Below are 13,397 nucleotides of genomic sequence, written 5' to 3' on the forward strand. Positions count from 1 at the left end.
ATTTGAGTTATGGTCTTTGTAACAGAAACACATAATATGTTGCAACAGGAACCAGAAACAAAGATTTCAGCTGATCTAGTTTTCGGCATCATAAAGTAGAATAATAATTCACTAATCTTATCACTGACCAATAGTGCTTATTTGTTATGATTAGATGTCCATCAACAAAGCTTTCTTGCTACAGATCAGACTTTTTTATATACATTGTGGGTAATAAAATAAATAAGTTTAGACACACACAGACATCTAATGGGTTTATTGAAATTTCATATTACTTTAATTTAGTTTGGTTTCCAATAGATGGCAGCAACCTTCCACTAAATCATGCCACAGTTTTCATGTTATCATGAATGAAATTGCTTTCTTCTCATGTTAGAAGTTCTATGCACAGCACGAATGCAATAAAAAAGCACTAATTTCATTTTTAATGTTTAATGTTTAGTTGTATATTTAGAGTTGTTTCTGTTATTGAATGTTGCGGTTATTATCATTGTGCTGAAGAACAACACTGATATCTCAGCTAAACTGAATTATTATTGAATAAACTCAATTAATTTGTGTCCATAAGTAAAACCTTGTTTTTCAGGTTGAATTCAGTTATGATCAGTAATCTTACATCATTCATTTAATTTCGACAAAACCAGTTATATAGTGGTGTGACCACATCAATACATTTGCTAAGTTGAACTGACTAAACGTTTTTGTCAGTGTATCACAGAGCAACTTCAGAATATTAATTCTATTAATTTTTTACAATGTAACTCTACACATAGATATGTTTGATTTCTTCAAAATGAATAAATTAAGTTTGGCAGTAGGCAGTTTACAATCATTTGGAATGATTTATTTGGATCAGCCAGAATGTGATTATTGCTTTTGCATATGTAAACTCTAATAAATAACACACAATAATACACTTTTGCATATGTACTGTAAACTCTAATAAATAACACACAATAATACACTTTGGCATATGTACTGTAAACTCTAATAAATAACACACAATAATACACTTTTGCATATGTACTGTACACTAATAAATAACACACAATAATACACTTTTGCATATGTACTGTATACTAATAAATAACACACAATAATACATTTTTGCATATGTACTGTACACTAATAAATAACACACAATAATACACTTTTGGATATGTACTGTACACTAATAAATAACACACAACAACACACTTTTGATCTTCCTCAACAGTCACTTTTGTCTTGCTCTTTCAATGCTGTATTTTTATGAGTGGTTTTTATTATTATTACACTCTAAAAAATGCTGGGTTGTTTCAACCCAATTTTGGGTCAAATATGGACAGACCCAGCCGTTGGGTTAAATTTATACATTACATTTGTAACCCAACGTTTGGGTTTGTCCATATTTGACCCAAAATTGGGTTGAAAACCACTAAGAAATCTAGTTGTAAATATAATTCTTTTGAAGTGTTGGTGCTTAATGTAAAAATATATAGTGTAAACGATAAATCACGTTTGAAAATTCTGCTGGCTACTGTATACAGGCCACCAGGGCACCATACAGACTTTATCAAAGAATTTGCTGACTTTCTATCAGGATTAGTATTAGGGCTGTCAATCTTCCTCTATAATACTATTCGAATTCCATTCCTTATTTTATTTAATATTCGAATAATATTCGAATATTAAATGCTCAAATTCATCCTATTATTAATATTTGCGACATTACACAGGCTTATGGATCGTCAATGCCACTATAGCATTTGGTTGTTGTTACACGTTCTGTCCACTAGAGGGACAGCTAACATTACAGTAAACATTTAGAAACGGGTGATCGCGTTTTTTTATTAACAATAAAACAGCGAAACAAAATGAATGACTTTAATTTGGCAACTTGAATGGACATTTTTCCACTGATCAGTTGTCTGATGTTGTGTCAGATTTTCACAACTCTGTCAGTGATTGTTGCGCGGCTAGGACAGCAGACAGCTGGTAAGCCCCGTGATGAAGAGAAGAAAATAAGTCATTCTTGCCTGTTTTAGCAGCGGTTCCTTGGACAGATCGCCTATAGCTTGTCATGGTGTAGCGTTGTCAGATGTGCCCTAATGGTGCGTTCACACCGGACGCGAATAGCGCGTCAGGCGCGAAAGGACACAAAAGTGGTCAAGTGTATAACTAGACACGGCAGGCGCGAATTTGACGCGCTATTCGCGTCCGGTGTGAACGCACAGTAAGGTTGCAAGTTGAGGAGTGATATTTCATTCAGACTTTATTTGTGATTTAATTTTCCCATTTATGATTTTAAATCCAAACACCTTCCACACATCGCTTCTCAAATTGTCAGGAGTGGTGATCTCCGTTTCCATGGAGACATTGCTCGCCGCCATTATTGACAGTATTGTTATGACGATGCAGCGTGGATAACGCGCACAATTGTGTTACGATTCAATTTTTTAATTGTTTATCAGACGAAACAAAAGCATTTCATTTTCACATGCCTGTGTAAGCCAAGTTGGCGAGAAAGGCAAGATATCATATAATAAAATAAGAAAAAAAAGAAAAAAAAAGCAATATTCGAATAGTAACTTCAGCATTCGAATAGTATTGATTTTTTAAATATTCGAATTATATTCGAATTTCGAAATTCGTTCCAACAGCCCTAATTAGTATTGGCTGCAGATAAAGTACTAATTGTTGGTGATTTTAATATACACATTGATAATGAAAAAGATGCATTGGGATTGGCATTTAAAGACATTGTAAACTCAATTGGAGTTAGACAAGTGTCAGGACCTACTCATTGCCGTAATCATACTCTAGATCTAATACTATCACATGGAATAGATGTTGATGCCGTTGAAATACTGCAGCAGAGCGATGACATCTCAGATCATTATCTAGTCTCGTGTAAATTACATTTAGCCAAGGCTGCAAAGCCGACTCCGTGTTATAAATATGTTAGACCAATCACTTCTGCCACTAAAGATTGCTTTATCAATAATCTTCCTAATCAGTTTCATCATCTCAGCATCCCGGATAGCTTAGAAGAACTTGATATTGCAACAGAAACTTTTAACTCTCTCTTTTCCAGCACTTTAGATACAGTTGCTCCGCTGCGCTTAAAGAAGATTAAAGAACATACGCCGTGGCACAACGAGCACACTCAGGCCCTTAAGAGAGCAGCCAGAAAAATGGAGCGCAACTGGAAGAAAACAAAACTAGAGGTGTTTCGGATTTCATGGAAGGAGAGCTCGATTGCTTACAGAGAGGCTTTAAAGGGATAGTTCACTTTGAAATTAAATTTTGATATGTTTTAGCTTACCTGAAGTGCATCCAAGATGTAGGTGTCTTTGTCTCCACAGTAGTTTCAATTTTGATATTTTTAGGTCAAACCGTTGTTGTCTGTTAGTCATATAATGGAGGTCTATGGGTACAGACTCCAAGAGCATGCACAGAGACGTCCAAATTAAACAATTCCCCATCGTTAGTGCACATTGATGGCCTAAGACACGAAACGAGCGGTTTGTGTGAGAAAACGAACAGTATTTATATAGTTTTAATCTATTTCAAGCAACCACGTCCTAGTGATCTGTTTACTTAGTCTGCGCAAGCGCCGTAGGGCGCCGGAATGCTCCGGAAGTGCTCTTAGTTCTTGATCTGTATATTCTGGTTCAAATAAATACGGCATACATGCCAACCCTCCCGATTTTTCCGGGAGACTCCCGAATTTCAAAGCCCCTCCCGAAAATCTCCCGGACCGACCTTTCTCCCGAATTTCTCCCGATTTCCACCTGGACAACAATATTGCTACACCATCCGTCACTGGGCGCCGTTTCAGACCGAACAATAATAAAGGTTACACACCTAGAATTCAAGCGCGGCAATCAGAACGGAAAAAGAAGCAGTCTATGCGCTGTCAGAGCCGTCTATGGGTTTGCGAGCCTTCGCTGCACGCGCCTCTGCTGACTGCGCGCGCGCCTCTGCTGACTGCGCGCGCGCCTCTGCTGACTGCGCGCGCGCCTCTGCTGACTGCGCGCGCGCCTCTGCTGACTGCGCGCGCGCCTCCCCACGAGGCATTTATACTTCGCGCTCGCCGGTGTACTATTCTTTGAAAAGACAGGGTGCGACTCGGTGTAATTGTCCTCTAAACCAGGGGTGTCGAACTCCGTTCCTGGAGGGCCAGAGCCCTGCAGAGTTTAGCTTCAACCCTAATTTTTTTTTAGAACACCTGATCAGCTAATCAAGTCCTTCATGCTAATTTGAAAATTGCAGGTGTGTGTGTGTGTTGAAGCAGGGTTGGGACTAAACTCTGTAGGGCTGTGGCCCTCCAGGAACTGACTTTGACACCTGTGCTCTAAACCATCAGGAATCAGCGGTGAGAAGAAGTCAGGTACACTCGTGAATGTTTATTTTAGTAGACTTTAGTAGGCTACACCAAAACCACACTACAAAAGAATCGTGCAAAGCAGTAAAACAGATTATTCAAAAAAAAAAATGGATATGAGAATGTAATCTACAACTAAATTAACGTTATCTTACATAATTTATATGTTTTTATTTAGTCTTGTCAACCTTTTTATAAAACATGGGCATCAAGGTCTCAAGGTTGGCAAGTATGAAATACGGTTGTGAAAAAAATTCAATGTTGTCTGTTGATGTCTCAAAATCGTCTTCCATTGCGATTTCTTTTCCGTCTAAATAACTTTAGATGTTCTCAGTGAAAGGTAATACTGCAGAAATCTCTGTGTACACAATGAGTGACGTACATGCGCGAGAGAGCACTTCCGGAGCATTCCGGCGCCCTACGGCGCTTGCGCAGACTAAGTAAACAGATCACTAGGACGTGGTTGCTTGAAATAGATTAAAACTATATAAATACTGTTCGTTTTCTCACACAAACCGCTCGTTTCGTGTCTTAGGCCATCAATGTGCACTAACGATGGGGAATTGTTTAATTTGGACGTCTCTGTGCATGCTCTTGGAGTCTGTACCCATAGACCTCCATTATATGACTGACAGACAACAACGGTTTGACCTAAAAATATCAAAATTGAAACTACTGTGGAGACAAAGACACCTACATCTTGGATGCACTTCAGGTAAGCTAAAACATATCAAAATTTAATTTCAAAGTGAACTATCCCTTTAAAAGCTGCTAGATCTGCTTATTTTTCAATATATATGTGGCTAAGCCGCTGCTGCTATACCGACTAAGCTGCTGAAAGAGATGCTTCCAGATGTCATAGATCCTCTTCTTAATATCATTAATTCATCTTTGTCTCTAGGATACGTACCAAAAACCTTTAAGCTAGCTATGATTAAACCGCTTGTTAAAAAACAGCAACTTGATCCTACAAAACTAGTCAATTACAGGCCGATCTCTAATCTGCCATTTCTGTCAAAGATATTAGAAAAAGCAGTATCCTCACAACTGTGTTCCTTTCTTGAAAGAAATGATATCTGCGAGGATTTTCAGTCAGGATTTAGACCGTATCATAGTACCGAGACAGCTCTCGTTAGAGTCACAAATGATTTGCTCTTATCATCCGATCGTGGTTGTATTAGTATTAATTGATCTTAGTGCTGCATTTGACACCATTGACCACAACATCCTTTTAAATAGACTCGAACATTGTGTTGGCATTAGTGGAATTGCACTAGCATGGTTTAAATCATACTTATCTGACCGTTATCAGTTTGTAGCAGTAAATGAAGAGATGTCTTATCAATCACAAGTTCAGTATGGCATACCACAAGGCTCAGTACTAGGACCGCTGCTGTTCACTCTGTATATGCTACCATTAGGAGATATCATTAGGAAACATGGAATTAGTTTTCACTGTTATGCTGACGATACTCAGCTGTATATTTCTTCAAAACCTAACGAAACCTACCAATTCACAAAATTAACGGAATGCATAGCTGATATAAAAAATTGGATGACTAGTAATTTCCTACTACTAAATTCAGAAAAAACAGAGATTCTAATTATTGGACAAAAAACTTCCACACGTAATAACCTAGAGTACTGTCTAACACTTGATGGCTGCTCTGTTAAGTCTTCGTTGTCGGTTAGGAACCTGGGTGTGCTCTTTGATACCAATCTTTCATTTGAAAGTCATGTGTCTAGTATCTGTAAAACCGCTTTCTTCCATCTTAAAAATATATCTAAATTACGTCATATGCTCTCAATGAATAATGCAGAACAATTAGTTAATGCGTTTATGACCTCAAGGCTAGATTATTGTAATGCTCTACTGGGTGGTTGCCCTGCACGCTTAATAAACAAACTACAGCTAGTTCAAAACGCAGCAGCTCTAGTTCTTACTAGAACCAGGAAGTATGACCATATTAGCCCCGTTCTGTCAACACTGCATTGGCTGCCTATAAAACATCGTATAAATTTTAAAATATTGCTGATCACTTACAAAGCACTAAATGGTTTAGCTCCGCAGTACTTGAGCGGGCTCTTAACGCATTATAGTCCTTCACGTCTACTGCGATCTCAAAATTCCGGCCAGTTAATAATACCTAGAATATCAAAATCGACTGCTGGCGGTAGATCCTTTTCCTATTTAGCACCAAAACTTTGGAACAGTCTTCCTAACATTGTCCGGGAAGCAGACGCACTCTGTCAGTTCAAATCTAGACTAAAAACACATCTCTTCGGCCTAGCATACACATAACACATTATAAACTTCTATAATTCAATGTTAGGCTGCATAGTTTAGAACAGCCGGGACCGGGAACACTTCCCGTAAATCCTGATGTACTTGGTACATCATAAGAAGGATGGCGTCTACGCTAATATTAGTCTCTCTGTCTATCCCGAGGTTTACCGCTGTCCACCGGAACCAGGCCGTATCCAGATCTGATGAAGGACCAGTGCCAGGACACGACGACGCCGCTGACCTGAAGTGTCAACCAGTCTCTCCTCCTCTCCACTCCGACTTCAACAAACAGGAGCTGGACAAATACTCTGATTCATTCTGAACTTCTAAACCGGTAATGCTCCTGAATCATAATCATACACTGTTCGCTCGTTGGCCAGAGGAGAACTGGCCCCCGACTGAGCCTGGGTTCTCCCAAGGTTTTATTCTCCCTTCTGTCAACTGATGGAGTTTTGGTTCCTTGCCACTGTTGCCTTACCTTCTGGCTTGCTTAGTTGGGGACATTTAATATTCAACAATATTATAGATCTGCCTTAAAGGTGGACAATGATGAAATTGTTTTTTGTATTATTTTCATGTTATCACTGTGAAGCTGCTTTGATACAATCTGTATTGTAAAAAGCGCTATATAAATAAAGGTGACTTGACTTGACTTGAAACAACACAGCATTTTTTAGAGTGTATTTGAATGGGTCTTTTGCGTGATCATATTACTGCTATTACACAACATTGAACTTTTGAAATGAACGATGTATAAATATGTTTAATTGACATTTCTTGCAAAGGAGAAATCCTTTAAATTAGGATATTTAGTTGTGACATTTTTCTAATGTCTAAGTAAAAATGTAAATGAGATACCTGTGTAAAGATTTATACTTGTATGGAAATGGAAAATGCCATCGATGCCATCTAGTGGCTTTAGTTGAAATTGCATATTATTTTCATTTATAAGCTTTTGTCGAATTATCATTTTCACGAATTATAACTGTTATAGAAGCGAGAACACAATATATACTAGTTTCGTGGATTTCTATTATGAAAGATTGTTGTTGTGTTAAGATTTCTTTCAAGAACTAACAAGCAAAGACGAATTATTGCTGTGATTAGAAGCTCATAACAACCATATGAGAAATGTGTGTTTGCATTACAGATTATAAGTACTTTAGCTCATATCTCAATAATATCCACTCATTGCATTGCCTACACACACATAACACGTGCTTTTTTTATCTTAGACATGTTCTTATTAAAAGTATTCAAATGTATTTTATTTGCATATCTGCATATTTTTTATGGGATTTTATTTATTTCCCTCATATTCTAATTTCTAAAGGAAAACCGTGAAAAGATGTAGCTATATGTGTGGAAATGGCCAGTGAGCCAGTGGATTTATTCACGGATCTCTGCAGCCATCTAGCGGCTGAAATGTCATATTATTTTATTTCTGGTTGCTTTCCAATAGATGGCAGCAATCGTCCATAAATCATGGCATATTTTTCGTGTTATCATTGCTTTCATCTCTGAAATGCACAGCAGGAATGCAATAAAATGCATTGCAAATAAGCACAAATTTCATTGAATAAACTATAGTAATCCTCCCTGTGATACGCCTTTCATTGTTTCGTTCCTGCTGTGCAAAGAATTTCTCTGACAGCTGCGAAAATGCTTTTTTATTTGATATCTTTTTTAATGTAAAAAAAAAACCACTTTTAATAAGTGCGACCTTATAAGTTGTTTCTTGCTTTGCGTGCAAGAAAACAAACGAATTATTGCTGTAACAGAAGTCATTTATGCTTATTAGATCGAATATGAAACAGTAAATGTTATGTGTCACCTCTTCAATGCACATCGGATTAAGTTTAAACGTATGTATTGCAATCATTACACGTGTTATCTCACACAAACGGAATAAGATATAACGTGTGCAGTTGCTTTACATTTCAGCTCTTAAGTTAGCGCATGTTAATCCATGGCTTTTATAAGCTTTTATAAGCTTTTTGTCTTCTCAATGCACAAACTTAGATATTTTATACAATGCAATACAGCAGAAAAGGTGGTAACGCTTTACAATAAGGGTGCACTAATAAGCATTAATTCATGCTTAACTAATGCACAGATAATACTGAATTAATGTATTACTAATGATTATCTAAGCTATTAATTATTGATTGCCTCATTAGCAACTAATGAAGAGTCTGTCTGGTTAATATATTATAAATATATGTGTTACTTATATACACTTCACCATGAGTTAGTTCTTGAATGCATTGGCATGCAACAAAGTGCATGTTACTTTATTATTATTCTTTAATGCACAACGGATTAACGTAAGTGCAAAGCGATGTAACAGCAGGTTGCATTGCAAATATCTTCAGTGCACTTTGGATTCAGTTATTTCTTGAATGCATTGTAATGCAACAAAGTGCATGATACTTGTATTGTTATTCTTCAATGCACAACGCTTGAGCGTATAAGCAAGCGATGCAACATTATATTGCAATTGCAAGTATCTTTCACGCACTTCGGATTGATTAACTCAGTATACATACAGACTGACTTCTCGTAATGTTATATCAGGAAGACAGTAGTCCATATCTGACCTTTTGAATTGAACTTATTTCTGGTTTCAGGGTCCTCAAATGGATTTAAACAATATAAACTTAGAGACTCCTTCTGATGTTAAATCAGCCATACAGAGGTCTCTTTTGACCATCTCAACTTAATTATGTCCCTAAAGTACTCGATCTTGAAATGTCTATACTTTCTCTTAGATTCCTTCTGATTTTACATCAGCAAGTATTTCTGGCCAAAGAATCCTCGATCTTCATCTTTCTGTGAATACTCATAGACTCCTTCTGATGCATCATAAGCCATATATATGTCAATATCTGACCTATTGAACTTATTTCTGGCCAGAGTCCATGAACATTAACTCACTATACATGCAGACTGACTTCTCGTAATGTTATTGTAATGGAAGACAGCAGATTTTTCATCAAAAAGTAGTCTATAACTTTATATTTTTTAAAAACTTTTGAGGACCCTTTGACCGGATATAAGTTCAAAAGGTCAGATATGGCCATATATGGCTTATGACGCATCAAAAGGAGTCAAAAGTGCATGTATAGAAAAATCAAGATTGAGGACTCTTTGGCCAAAAATATGTAATATAGTTTAAAACCAATTAACCTTTGACCAGAAATAAGTTCAATCAGTCAAGATATGGACTTCTAAATGGACTTCAATATGGCTAATCAAGCATCAGAAGTTGTCTATGAGTATGTATGGAAAGTTCAAGATTGAGGATTATTTGGCCAGAAATATTTTCCTAGGGTCAAATATGGACCTCTGTATTGCTAATATAACCAACAAGTCAATCTTTATGAATAGCAAGTTGATGTTCAGGAACTCTTTGACCAGGATTATGTCCAGTAAGTCAAAAAGTGACCTCTGTATACAGAATTCAAAGACTCTGTATGGCAGATTTTTCATCAAAAGTACTCTTTAAAACTTAGGACTTTTTTTAAACTTAGGACCCTTTGACCGGAAATAAGTTCAATAGGTCAGATATGGCCAATATATGGCTTATGAAGCATCAGAAGGAGATTATGAGTATGTGTAGAAAGTTCAAGATTGAGGACTCTTTGGCCAGAAATATGTTCCTTTGGTCAAAATATGGACTTCTGTATGGCTGACGTAATATCAGAAGGTGTTAACGAGAATGTATAGAAAGTGACCGGAAATAAGTTCAATAGGTCAGATATGGCCATATATGGCTTATGAAGCATCAAAAGGAGTCTATGAGTATGTATTGAAAGTTTTCTGATTTAACACCAGAAGGAGTCAATATGTTTAGAAGGATAGAGTTTAAAGACTCGTATGGCAGATTTTTCCTCAAAAGTAGTCTATAACTTTATATTGTTTAAAAGCTTTTGAGGACCCTTTGACCGGAAATTAGTTCAATAGGTCAGATATGGCCATATATGGCTTATAAAGAATCAGAAGTAGTCAATGAGTATGTATTGAAAGTTAAATTTTCGAGTAGTCTATGGCCAGAACAATTTTCAGAAAGTCAAATATGGACTTTTTTCAGTCTGATATAACCTCAGAAGAAATCAATCTGAATGTATAGTGTTAATCTATGAGTACTCTTTGGCCAGTTATTTTTTCAGTAGGTCAAATATGGAATTCTGAATGGCTGATTTAATACCAGAAGGAGTCAATATGTTTAGAAAGATAGATTTCAAAGACTCTGTATGGCATATTTTTCATCAAAAGTAGTCTATAACTTTATATTGTTTAAAAACTTTTGAGGACCCTTTGACCGGATATAAGTTCAATAGGTCAGAAATTGCCATATATGGCTTATGAAGCATCAGAAGAGTCAGTGAGTATATGTAGAAAGTTCAAGATTGAGGGCTCTTTGGCCAAAAATATGTTCAGTAGGTCAAATATGGAATTCTGAATGGCTGATTTACATCAGGAGTCTCTAAATTTATATAGTTTAAAACCAATTAGGACCCTTTGACCAGAAATAAATTCAATCCGTCAAGATATGGACTTCTAAATGGACTTCAATATGGCTAATCAAGCATCAGAAGTTGTCTATGAGTATGTATGAAAAGTTCAAAATTGAGGATTATTTGGCCAGAAATATTTTGGCTTAAAAAAAGGCTGATTGATTTTTTTTGTGGATGGAGCTTAACTGCCATCAGTTTAAAGAATATATTTTGCCTTTTAACCATGATAGGAAAAACGATGACCCGGGACTTGAACTCTGGTCATCAAAATCCCAAAAGTGTTAAATGTCAGTGCTTAGACCACTAGGCTATACGGGACAAGAGCACAAAAGTTTGTTGAGTATTTGAACCTCACTGCTAAGAAAATCCGACGGCAAAAAAACAGCTGTCGGAATCCGTTCCCCCACCCTCATTATGAGAGGTTTTGATGAAGTGGCTTAAAAAAAGGCTGATTCAATTTTTTTGTGGATGGAGCTTAACTGCCATCAGTTTAAAGAATATCTTTTGCCTTTTAACCATGATAGGAAAGTATGAAAAAAAAAAAAAAAAAAAAAAAAACGATGACCCGGGACCTGTCGTCAAAATCCCAAAAGTATGAAAAAAGAAGAAGAAGAAGAAAAACGATGACCCGGGACTTGAACTCTGGTCATCAAAATGCGAAAAACGTTAAATGTCAGTGCTTAGACCACTAGGCTATAGGGGACAAATAGAAAACAAAAGTTTGTTAAGTATTTGAACCTCACTGCTAAGAAAAAAGAGAGGGGGGGAACAGAATCCGACGGCAAAAAAACAGCTGTCGGAATCCGTTCCCCCACCCTCATTATGAGAGGTTTTGATGAAGTGGCTTAAAAAAAGGCTGATTCAATTTTTTTGTGGATGGAGCTTAACTGCCATCAGTTTAAAGAATATCTTTTGCCTTTTAACCATGATAGGAAAGTATGAAAAAAAAAAAAAAAAAAAAAAACGATGACCCGGGCCCTGTCGTCAAAATCCCAAAAGTTTGAAAAAAAATAAAAAAAAAACGATGACCCGGGACTTGAACTCTGGTCATCAAAATCCCAAAAGTGTTAAATGTCAGTGCTTAGACCACTAGGCTATAGGGGACAAGTGCAAAACAAAAGTTTGTTGAGTATTTGAACCTCACTGCTAAGAAAAATGAGAGGGGGGGAACAGAATCCGACGCAAAAAAACAGCTGTCGGAATCCGTTCCCCCACCCTCATTTTGTGAGGTTTTGATGAAGTGGCTTAAAAAAAGGCTGATTCAATTTTTTTGTGGATGGAGCTTAACTGCCATCAGTTTAAAGAATATCTTTTGCCTTTTAACCATGATAGGAAAGTATGAAACAAAAAAAAAAAAAAAAAAAACGATGACCCGGGACCTGTCGTCAAAATCCCAAAAGTATGAAAAAAGAAGAAGAAAAAAAAACGATGACCCGGGACTTGAACTCTGGTCGTCAAAATCCCAAAAGTGTTAAATGTCAGTGCTTAGACCACTAGGCTATAGGGGACAACTAGAAAACAAAAGTTTGTTGAGTATTTGAACCTCACTGCTAAGAAAAATGAGAGGGGGGGGGGGGGGGGACAGAATCCGACGGCAAAAAAACAGCTGTCGGAATCCGTTCCCCCACCCTCATTATGAGAGGTTTTGATGAAGTGGCTTAAAAAAAGGCTGATTCAATTTTTTTGTGGATGGAGCTTAACTGCCATCAGTTTAAAGAATATCTTTTGCCTTTTAACCATGATAGGAAAGTATGAAAAAAAAAAAAAAAAAAAAAACGATGACCCGGGACCTGTCGTCAAAATCCCAAAAGTATGAAAAAAAAGAAGAAAAAAAAAGATGACCCGGGACTTGAACTCTTGTCGTCAAAATCTCAAAAGTGTTAAATGTCAGTGCTTAGACCACTAGGCTATAGGGGACAAGTGCAAAACAAAAGTTTGTTGAGTATTTGAACCTCACTGCTAAGAAAAATGAGAGGGGGGGAACAGAATCCGACCCAAAAAAACAGCTGTCGGAATCCGTTCCCCCACCCTCATTTTGAGAGGTTTTGATGAAGTGGCTTAAAAAAAGGCTGATTCAATTTTTTTGTGGATGGAGCTTAACTGCCATCAGTTTAAAGAATATCTTTTGCCTTTTAACCATGATAGGAAAGTAAAAAAAAAAAAAAAAAAAAAACATGATCCGGGACCTGTCGTCAAAATCCCAAAAGTATGAAAAAACCCC

This window comes from Phoxinus phoxinus (assembly GCF_949152265.1).
Source record: "Phoxinus phoxinus genome assembly, chromosome: 25".
Lineage (NCBI taxonomy): Eukaryota > Metazoa > Chordata > Actinopteri > Cypriniformes > Leuciscidae > Phoxinus > Phoxinus phoxinus.